At 41.2% G+C, this 11,464-nt stretch overlaps 1 long non-coding RNA gene across 1 annotated transcript; it reads right to left on the bottom strand.

Moving 5' to 3' along the window:
- Positions 1-2,721: 2,721 nt before the first annotated feature.
- LOC131553154 (uncharacterized) lies at positions 2,722-4,710 on the bottom strand. Its single transcript, XR_009274122.1, has 3 exons — positions 4,695-4,710; positions 4,409-4,465; positions 2,722-3,988 (listed from the first exon to the last, which is right to left on the bottom strand). It is a non-coding gene; the product is annotated as an uncharacterized LOC131553154 (long non-coding RNA).
- Between the last annotated feature and the right edge of the window lie 6,754 nt (positions 4,711-11,464).

Genomic DNA, 11,464 nt, shown 5'->3' on the forward strand with positions numbered 1-11,464 from the left:
TGTTGTGGGTGTATTATTGACATGTCAAAGTCTACCCTGAATATAAGACTACCTCGTTTTTTCAGATGTATTTCCAAGAAAAAAAAAAACATCGTCTTATATTCGGGTCAATACGGTACTTTTATTCAACAAGGTTGAATTAAACTGATCAAACCTGTCAGGAAAGACATTTACTGTATAATTTTACAAAATATTTCTATTTCAAATAAATGCTGTTCTTTTGAACTTCCTTTTCATCAACTAAAATGTTTGCAGTTTCCACAGAATAAATGTTTTGAGAGCACTAAATCTGCATATTAGCTGCATATGATTTCTGAAGGATCATGTGACATTGAAGACTATAGATGTCACACGGGTGACTGCAATGAGACACACAACAACAGAAAGTCAATAGAAAGAATACACAAAATACGACCTAAGATGAGAACGGACAATAGAATTAAGGAAACTCAGGGCTTAAATAAAACAATGATAATTAATTGAAACAGAACAGGTGTGGAGAACTAGTTAACAACCAAGGATGCTAATTAGGACACTAACTAGCAGGATCACAGGCAAACGGGATTAAGGAAAACCAAAAGGCAAAGAAACTAAACAGGGACTGTGACAATAGCAAAGGCTGATGAAAATTCAGCTTTGCCATCACAGGAAAAAAATAAATGTTTAAATATATTAAAATAGAAAGTGGTTGTTTTTAATTGTAATAATATAGTATTTCCCAGTATTACTGTTTTTTTTTTTACTCTATTTTACTGATCAAACAAATGTTCCTTATAAGGAACAAAAATGTATCTTATTTTATTGGTTATTTATTTATCATGTATTTACAAATAATATGTAATGTGCCTCAGACATGAGGAATCATGTAATTTCTTTCTGAATATTTGCTCCCCAGATCTCTGAGCTTCACTTGAGACTCATTTCATTTTCCATTTAAAACTTAAAAACTCTTTAGACTGAGGTGAAACATTCAGTGACCTTGCTAAAGTTCTGCTGCAAGTGTTGAGCAGATAAGAGTGACAGGAATTAACAGCCCTTTAATTAACCCCTGTGTATGATAGCAGAAGCACTTTACTACATGAGAAGTTAATGGAGTTAATTTGAGCTTATTATGTCAGTTTGTTTGGTTGGTTGGTTAATTTTACTAACATGCAGTGCAATTCCTAATAATAACAGGAAACAAAACAAATCATATTTCCATTTATTCTAGCAGTGTGAATGGTTTAGTATCAATAAAGATACACTATTATTAATAATATGTCCTGCTGACAAGATTTTTAACAATTTTGGTATAGTAATGCTTTGGAATAGCTTAAACTTTTGGTCCATAATATTTATACTTCATAAAAGAATTGCCTCGTTTGTTTAATTCATTTAACAATCTTGCATTTCTGAAATATATTGCATTCTTCATTCAACTTACTCTCATATGCAGTTTTAGAATGAAGACTTGCTTTGGAGTTGAAATTAATGCTGAAAAAAAAAAAAAAATCTCTTTATTTAGATACATTCAGATGAAGAGTCCAGATGTAGGAATATTTATTTTAATCTACTTAAAACATTATGTAAATCTTGCGAACACTATTTAGCTTGTTTTTATTAGACACCCCCCCCCAAAAAAAAAACAACCCATCTGTGCATGTTGCAAAGAGGTAAATTATAGCTGCTCAGTTTATGCTGCTTACAGCATTATGCACAAAAAAACATGGTGCATATTGCAAAGTTGCAAAATTGTCTAACAGCTTTAAATTGTAAATGTTGTTTTATAGTAGACTAAGCAAACCTCATCTTAATCTTTTGACCCAGAACATTCAAGGCGAGCAACCAAGAATAAATTTGGGATATGATTTTCAATCTCTCAGTGGTAAAGAATAATCATTTGCAGTCAGAGCACAAGTGGATTGGCATCAGCACTCTGCAACTGAAACTGATAAAACTGTGTTTTTCTGCAACTTTCATTTTCTATTATATTTTCGCACACTTGCTTGAGGACCCTAAAAATGTGTTCTGGCATAAGCATTGTTTTCCACTGCCAAATCTCCGAAAGCATACTCCACACAGTCTCAAAACTCAGCAATGGCAGAGGTGGAGACAGTGATGTCCTCTATATTCTGTTTGTTTTTCACAGTTTGAGCTCCTTGAAGTGAGTGTTGAGAAAATGGAAGTGATGTGTCAGGAGTTTGTGAACTTGTGGCAGTCTCCGTGTGTCTACCATCACAACAAATGAAGTCAAACAATACCTCAGCAAGAACAGATAAGTTACCAAGAATCAATGTTTCTATCTATCTACGTACATCACTTAGAAAAGCCTATATGCTAACAACATGCTACAAAACCATTATGCTAGAAACACATTAAAACATGTTAACATGCTAAACACTTCCATCATGCTAAACAATCGTCCATCCATGTGTCTATCAATCACTAGAACAACTATGCTTAACAGCTAACAACATGCTAAAACATGCTAGAAAAGTGTTAGGAACATGGTAATATGCTAGCAGCATCTTAAAACGTGCTAACAACGTGTTAAACATGCTACTGTGTGTAAAGCATGCTAAACATTTAAATGCAACTTCACATGGACACTCAGTTTGATGAATATAGGCTTTGTCTTTTCTTCATGAAAATAGTTTTATGTCAGAATACTCTTCTTGTAGTGCACCTCCACATTTTATTAAAGACAATGAAGTTAAACAGTACATTTTTTTAATACCGGAGGGGGGAAAAAAACTGTTTTTATATATTTAACAGCAACACAAATAACTTCATGTCTAAAGTATAAACACACCATATAACCTCAACTTTCTCTTTTTCGGGATGCAGTTTGGCTTTTCAGATACATACTTCCAGAAAAAAAAAAAAACACCTGCAAGATGAACAGAAATCCTATCCTTCAAAAAATAGGTGCCACATATTGGACACTTGCTAATAATTCACTGTTTGCACATGGCACAATATAATTGGTTGACATAATCTGGTGATAAATATTTAACATCACATGAGAGAAGATGCTCATCAAAGCCATCAGCCACTCTGAAAGCAGGAAGCCTTCTTAAAGAACCTACAGATTATGCACTTAAAGGGATAGTTCACCCAAAAATGTAACACAAAGGTAGTTTAGACACTGTGCTAGTCAGCTTTTTATGTGTTGGAGTAATATGTGTCTTTATGTGTAGAAAGTAAGTACGTATGTGTGACCTTCTTGTCTTTATCTGACCTGCACTGTAAAAAATGACCATGATTTTAACTGTAAAAAACTGAAAATGCTACAGTGAAAACCTGTTAACTTCCTGTAAAATTTACAGGGAAAAAACGTAAACTGACGTTCCCAGAATTCCCTGCTTTGCATTTCAAATTTTGTTTTCATTTTATTTTATTTTTCTTTGAAATAACTATGTTTCTTTTTAGTTTTTTCTTATCAGTTATGTTTATTAGGGTTGTATGTTACATCTAATGTTGTTAAATGAATGTTTATTGCATATTTCAGCTTAATGAGTCTCACCATGATGGTGTTTAGTGTTTGTGTGAATGACACTGTGCACCTTCTATATATGTTATTATTGAAAAGCCGCTTGTGATGGGTTTTGTTTCATCATGTGACTTTCTCACCACCACCTGCATTTGGTGGTTATCAGTGTATTTCTAAGGTACAAAACAGATTTCAGTACTTAAACAGGTTGGGTATGTTAACATTATATCAGTTAATGAAATTATCGTATGTAATCGTAAATTTCAGTTAAAACCTAAAATGTTGTTACCGTATTTTTTATAGTAGAATTCTGGCAACCACAGCTACTGTTTTTTTTACCGTAAATTTTACAGAATTATTTTTTACAGTGTGGTTTGTCCCACCCTTCATCAGAAGTCACACTCTGGACATGGATGATGTTAGAATTTATTTGATGCCTGCACACAGAATAGTAGGAAACAAATGGAAAGTTCAGTCATGTTATAGTTCCACCCACATCAGTTCTCCATAGCTCTGCTGCACAAAACAGACAAAAATAATACAGGAATTTGAAATATGGAAATTTCTCCATGACAATGACAGACATTTTTTCTAAACAATTAAATGTTGTCTTTTCCTTCTGTCTTTTTCTTCTTAAACTTACTGCTTTGTGGTCGTATAAGACATTTTAAATCAAGCAGGAATAACATGAATAGAAAGACTAAATATAAAGTAAAGGATAATATGAGGTACATAAATTACACAGCTTACATCATCCATTTTATGGAACTCTGTATGTTTGAGAAGTTAAGGAAATATGAAATTTCTCAGTAAAACCATGAATTAAGTGCTTTACAAAACACAGCTAGCATAAAACCTTTACTTAAAAATACAGAAAATGCACAACTGAATAAGCAGAGTAAATTCGTAAACACTATATGATAAAGAAATAATTACCTGCACACAGAGCAGCAGGAGACAAATGGAAAGTTCAGTCACGTTATATAGTTCCGCCTATTCAGAATACGTTTCACTTCATTAGTACATGGCAAAATGGCGCACGTGGAAAAGAATACATCAAAACGGAAATAAAAGTATCAAAATAACACATATATAAAAAGAAAACACACTCTACAAATCAATCAATGTCTACGATGTTCAATACTTTTCAACCAATGTCTAACATTTCACATGAAACAATATTTTTAACTTATAGTGTGGAGCTACAACAGAAACGACTCACCCACAGCAGTTCTCCATAGCTCTGCTGCAGACTTTTCGAGCTCATTGGATAATAGCGCCACCGGCACAACCAATAGGAAGCACGATCTCATTAACGCAGGATTTACTTAAAGAACCTAAGAACTTTTATTTATATTTATATAACTTTTATCTCGTTACATACCTGTATGTATGTTTAGAACAACAGGGGCGAGTAAATTGAACAATGATGATTTCTGAGGGAACTGTCCCTTTAGCTGCCAGAGACAACTCTCAGCTGCTAAAGATCACTGATCCTAATAAATTATTGCATGCTGACATTCTCAAAGAAAGAGAGAGGCTTCACTCCGAGCAAGAAATGAGATGTGAACTCATGAGGAGCAGCAATAGGGTGTTTATTTGTGAGAGTGTTGTTCTCCAAATGTGATTCTTTGTGTTATTATCTGCATATGTGTTGTTTGAATTTCACTCTGTTAGAATGAGTAATCATTAATAATATGAACATAGCCTCTTATGTGTTTTCATGTGAATTATTATAAAAGGCTACAATATTTCCTCTGACTAAACATCTCTGCTGGAAAAAAGATATCGGCTTCGCTTAGAGAAAAAAATGTCTCTATTACTGCAGAAGTAGGCTACAAGACTAAAAAATCTAAGTGAACTGTTGCAAATTATGACAGGGAAATAGCTTCTGAGAGACAACTGAATAATACAGTTGGTAACACTTTAGAATACTGTTCCGTCGTTAATGAATAACTACACAGGAACAAATGGCACTATTGACATTGTAGTAACTACTATTAACTAACAAGAACCTTGATTAACGATTTATTAATAATAGCGCTAAGTTGAAACTGGTAGTTCACTTTTAGCTAACCAATAACTACTATTTTTTTCATATATCCTGAGAACTCCTAAGAACTACTTTATACAGGTTCATAATTAATGTGAATTATGCATAATGAATAATTAATTCTAAAATGAAGCTCATGGTAACCCACTAGTAATGACTCAAGTATCACCAAATCCTTCTAAATTAACTACTAATTACTTGGATCAGTATTCTAAAGTGAAAATCATCATAACTTCCTAATATTGACTGATGTCATTGTGAGCTTTTGAGATATATGTAAGGTTTTGGATAATAATGACTCAAGTGTTACTACATCCTTCTGAAGAAACTACTAATTATTTGGATCAGTATTCTAAAGTGAAGATCACAGTAACCCACTAGTAATGATTTAAGTCTTACCAAATCTAGCTAAATGAATTACTAACCAGGACCTTTCTGTCACGAATCTGGTCTGCACTCCCGGTCACTCACCACTAGAGGTCACCCGCTCACCACATGGACTTTCACACCACACATCACATGGACTCCATTTCCCATCATTCATTGCACTAACGACACACACAGCTCCTTGCACTGATCACACACAGCTGATTCCCATTTGCACACAGTATTTAAACCACGGACCTTCTCTCCCTCGTGGCCGAGTATTGTATGCTTTATTGCTGCCCTACAGAGCCCTATTAGTTTTCCTAGCCTTGCCTTGCCTAGCCTTTGTCGGATTGTGTTTTCCCCTGCCTGGACTATCGCTCACGTTTTGGATTACCTCTCTTGTCTAGCCCTCTTGATACTGTTCGCTGTCGCCTGACCCACGCCTGTTTCAGTTAACTCTTTGCATTGCCTTTATATACCTGTTTGCCATTGTTTGACCCTGCCTGTACGACCACGTCTCTGCCTAATAAAGTCTGCATATGGATCCGTACGTCTCACGTCTCGTCAGCCCCGTAACACTTACAAAAACCTCAAAAGTTTACAATGACTTCAGTAATTACTAGATAATTATCATGTTATTCACTTTAGAATACTGATCCAAAAAATTACTAATTACTTTAGAAGGATGTAGTAACACCTGAATAATTACTATTCAGTACTTTACAAAAACCTCAAAAGCTTACAGTGATTTCAGTCATTACTAGGGAGTTATCACGATCTTCACTTTAGAATACTGATCCAAATAATTAGTCATTCCTTCTGAAGAATTTGGTAATACTTGAGTCATTACTAGTGGGTTACCATGACCTTCACTTTAGAATGAATTATACATTATGTATTATTCATATTAATTATCAACCTGTATACATTAGTTCTTAGTAGTTCTTGGGGAGGTATGAAAAAAATAATAGTTACTGATTAGCTAATAGTGAACTACCACATTCGACTAAGCACTATTACTTACTAATTCATTAATCAGAGTTGCTTGTTAGTTACTAGTAGTTACTAGAGTGCTAATATTGAATTACTCATGTGTTCTTGTGTAATTATTCATTAATGATGGAACAGTATTCTAAAGTGTTACCAGACAATTTATTCAGTGAAACCCACAAACTCTTCATTCTCATTTAATTTAGCGAATTACATAGTCAAAGGAATAGTTTAGCTCAAAATGAAACTTCTGTCATCATTTACTCACCCTCATTATGACAAGAGGGTGAATAAATGATGAACGACATTCCATGCTTTCATGAACACATATGGTCACTGAAAATGTTTTTTTGTTTTTTTTAAATAAACAATACTAAAAAAGTGCCCCATACATGACATATATATATATAAAAAAAAAAAAAAAGTCCCACTTTATTTTAGGTGGCCTTAACTACTATGTACATTTAAATTAATCATTTGGTACAATGCACTTATTGTGTACATACATGTGTTTACATTGTACTTATATTTTAAAAAATACCTAAATGTAATTACATCTGTAATTAATTTATGTAATTACATTTAGAACTACACCTGTTGACCCATCCCTTACACCTTAACCCACCCTTAAACCTATCCATACCACCAAACCTGTGCCTAACCTTACCCGTATCCGACCTCAATAGCAGCAAATGTGTTTTGCAATACAATATGAACATAATAAGTACATTGTACTTATTTTTTGATGTAAGTACATAGTAGTTAGGGCCACCTAATATAAAGTGTGACCAAAAAAAAAAAAAAAAAAAAAATATATATATATTGAAAGTGTCCTTTCAAAAGTACACCACTGTTCCTTATTTACCCCTAAATGGTGCATATTAGTAACTTAAATGTATATTTCTTTACCTAAAGTGTAGATATTACTGTCACGGGTTGGGAGGAACGAAGACTCAAATGCTGGCAAATGGGAATTTCCTTTATTTATAACTTATAAAATAAAACAAAACACAAATGAAACCACCCGAAGAAAAACCAGAATAAACACAACCACTGAAAACAAGACATAGACAAGGCACAGGGCAGACATAAGGCACAGGCATACCTGGCACACAAGTGAGACGAGCGAGAGCAGAACAGAAAACACAGGGAGCTTAAAAGGGACAGCAATCAGGAACACAGCTGGGGCAAATTAAACAGTAATGAGGTGAGTGGAGTATGGGGAATTGAATCCGGAGACAGTGACCTCTGGTGGTGAGACGGAGCATCGTGGACCCGGATTCATGACAGGACCCCCTCTAAGGAATGGCTCCCAGACATTTCCAAGCACCCAACCAGGGGATGGCCAGGCGGGGAACGGAGCAGGGAAGGGAGGATGGGGGCCAGGTCCATGTGCTGGTGGGGACCTGGGGACTGAGGCAGCGCCCGGCGGGATGGGGACCCAGGGCAGAACCAGCGGCCACCACAGCAGTGTGTACGGAGCTGCCACCCTGAAACAGGCAATGGCTGGCTCCGCTGCTTGAGCCTTGTGAGCGGGCGCCGCGCCTCGAGAGGAACGTGAGTGAACACCGCCGCTTGAGAATCGGGAGCTTTGTGAGCGGACACCGCCGCCTCGAGAGGAACGTTGTGTGCGGACACGCCGCCTCGGGAACCCTGTGTGCGGACACCGCCTCGGGAACCTGTGTGCGGACACCGCCGCCTCGGGGATCCTGTGAGGACCGCGGCGGACACCGCCGCCTCGGGAACCTGTGTGCGGACACCGCCGCCTCGGAACCTTGTGTGCGGACACGCCGCCTCGGGAACCCTGTGTGCGGACACCGCCTCGGGAACCCTGTGTGCGGACACCGCCGCCTCGGGAACCTTGTGTGCGGACACCGCCGCCTCGGGAACCCTGTGTGCGGACACCGCCGCTTCGGGGATCCTGTGAGGATCGTGAGCGGCCACCGCCTCAGGAAGACCGCGGCGGACACCGCCGCCTCGGAACCTTGTGTACGGACACCGCCGCCTCGGGAACCTTGTGCGGACACCGCCGCCTGAACCCTGTGTGCGGACACCGCCTGAACCCTGTGTGCGGACACCGCCTGAACCCTGTGTGCGGACACCGCCGCCTGAACCTTGTGCGGACACCGCCGCTCGGGAACCCTGTGTGCGGACACCGCCTCGGGAACCTTGTGTGCGGACACCGCCGCTGGGAACCTTGTGTGCGGACACCGCCGCTTGGGATCCTGTGAGGATCGTGAGCGGCCACCGCCTCCTCGGGAAGACTGCGAGCGGACACCGCCTCGGGAACCTTGTGTACGGACACCGCCGCCTCGGGAACCCTGTGTACGGACACCGCCGCCTCGGGAACCCTGTGTGCGGACACCGCCGCCTCGGGAACCCTGTGTGCGGACACCGCCGCTTCGGGAACCTTGTGTGCGGACACCGCCGCCTCGGGAACCTTGTGTGCGGACACCGCCGCCTCGGCAACCCTGTGTGCGGACACCGCCGTTTGGGGATCCTGTGAGGATCGTGAGCTGCCACCGCCGCTTCGGGACGATCGTGAACGGCTACCGCCGCCTCGGGAACCTTGTGTGCGGACACCGCCGCTTCGGGGATCCTGTGAGGATCGTGAGCAGCCACCGCCGCCTCGGGACGATCGTGAACGGCTACCGCCGCTTCGGGGACCTTGTGAGCGGGCACCGCCGCTTCGGGAGCTTTGTGAGCGGACACCGCCGCTTCGAGATGATCGTGAGCGGACACCGCCGCTTTGGGAGCTTTGTGAGTGGACACCGCCGCTTCAAGACGATCGTGAGCAGACACCGCCGCTTCGAGACGATCGTGAGCGGACACCGCCGCTTTGGGAGCTTTGTGAGCGGACACCGCCGCTTCGAGACGATCGTGAGCGGACACCGCCGCTTTGGGAGCTTTGTGAGCGGACACCGCCGCTTCAAGACGATCGTGGCGGACACCGCCGCTGGGAGCTTTGTGGCGGACACCGCCGCCGAGACGATCGTGAGCGGACACCGCCGCTTTGGGAGCTTTGTGAGCAGACACCGCCGCTTCGAGACGATCGTGAGCGGACACCGCCGCTTTGGGAGCTTTGTGAGCAGACACCGCCGCTTGAGACGATCGTGGCGGACACCGCCGCTCGAGACGATCGTGAGCGGACACCGCCGCTTTGGGAGCTTTGTGAGCAGACACCGCCGCCGAGGCGATCGTGAGTGGACACCGCCGCTTTGGGAGCTTTGTGGCGGACACCGCCGCCGAGGCGATCGTGGCGGACACCGCCGCTCGAGGCGATCGTGGCGGACACCGCCGCTTGAGACGATCGTGGCGGGAACCACCGCTCCCCTCACCGACATCAGCGGAGGATCCTCCACGCTGCGTCTCAGCCCGGGGCGCCCAAAGAAAGACCCCGAGATTCTGGAAGTGGCTGGCACGATCCGAGGAGGTTCTGGAGCAACAGCCCAGACTGGGAGGGGGGCACCCTCCGCAGCTCCACCTCCTTCAAGTAGATGGCGTGGTCGACCATCTCCCAATAGGACCACGTATCTAGCTCCCCCAGCTCCTCCCGGTTGACAGGCTCATCCAGGCCCGCTAAAAACAGCTGGATGAGGGTACTCCCTCTAATCCCCAGCTCCTGGCCTACCTCGAAGAGGTCCTCGGCGTACCGCCCGAAGGGGCGATTGTTTTGTGGGCAGGGATGCGGCCCACTGGCTGGGGCTTGGTTCCTCTGTCGACCAGGAGCTGGGAACAAGAAAATTCCCATTGCCGCTGAGTCTTCAAGTGTCTCGTTCGTACTGTCACGGGTTGGGAGGAACGAAGACTCAAATGCTGGCAAATGGGAATTTCCTTTATTATAACTTATAAAATAAAACAAAACACAAATGAAACCACCCGAAGAAAAACCAGAATAAACACAACCACTGAAAACAAGACATAGACAAGGCACAGGGCAGACATAAGGCACAGGCATACCTGGCACACAAGTGAGACGAGCGAGAGCAGAACAGAAAACACAGGGAGCTTAAAAGGGACAGCAATCAGGAACACAGCTGGGGCAAATTAAACAGTAATGAGGTGAGTGGAGTATGGGGAATTGAATCCGGGAGACAGTGACCTCTGGTGGTGAGACGGAGCATCGTGGACCCGGATTCATGACAATTAGTACCTAAATGATACATTATAGAAACTTTTGAAATGGTCCCTGAAAATGTTTTTGTTTTTTAAATAAACAATACTAAAAAGTGCCCCATACATGACATATATATATATATATATATATACAGATGTTCTTGATATTAACATGCTCACAAATGTGTTTTGTTTGTTTGTTTTATTGAATCAGATACCTGCACAGATGAATCCTGATGACTTTCTTCAAACTGTTTTCCTCTGAGAGCACTGTACCAACATCAGATGTTCAACAACACTGATATTCTAAAACCTGCAAAACCTCAGCTCTTTTCAGCATAATAATAATAATAATAATAATAATAATAATAATAATAATAATAATAATAATAATAATAATAATAATAATCATCATCGTCTATTATGGCTCTTGGTACTGTAATAATGATTATTCGATTATACAT

This window comes from Onychostoma macrolepis, chromosome 02 (genome assembly GCF_012432095.1).
Source record: "Onychostoma macrolepis isolate SWU-2019 chromosome 02, ASM1243209v1, whole genome shotgun sequence".
Classification (NCBI taxonomy): Eukaryota; Metazoa; Chordata; class Actinopteri; order Cypriniformes; family Cyprinidae; genus Onychostoma; species Onychostoma macrolepis.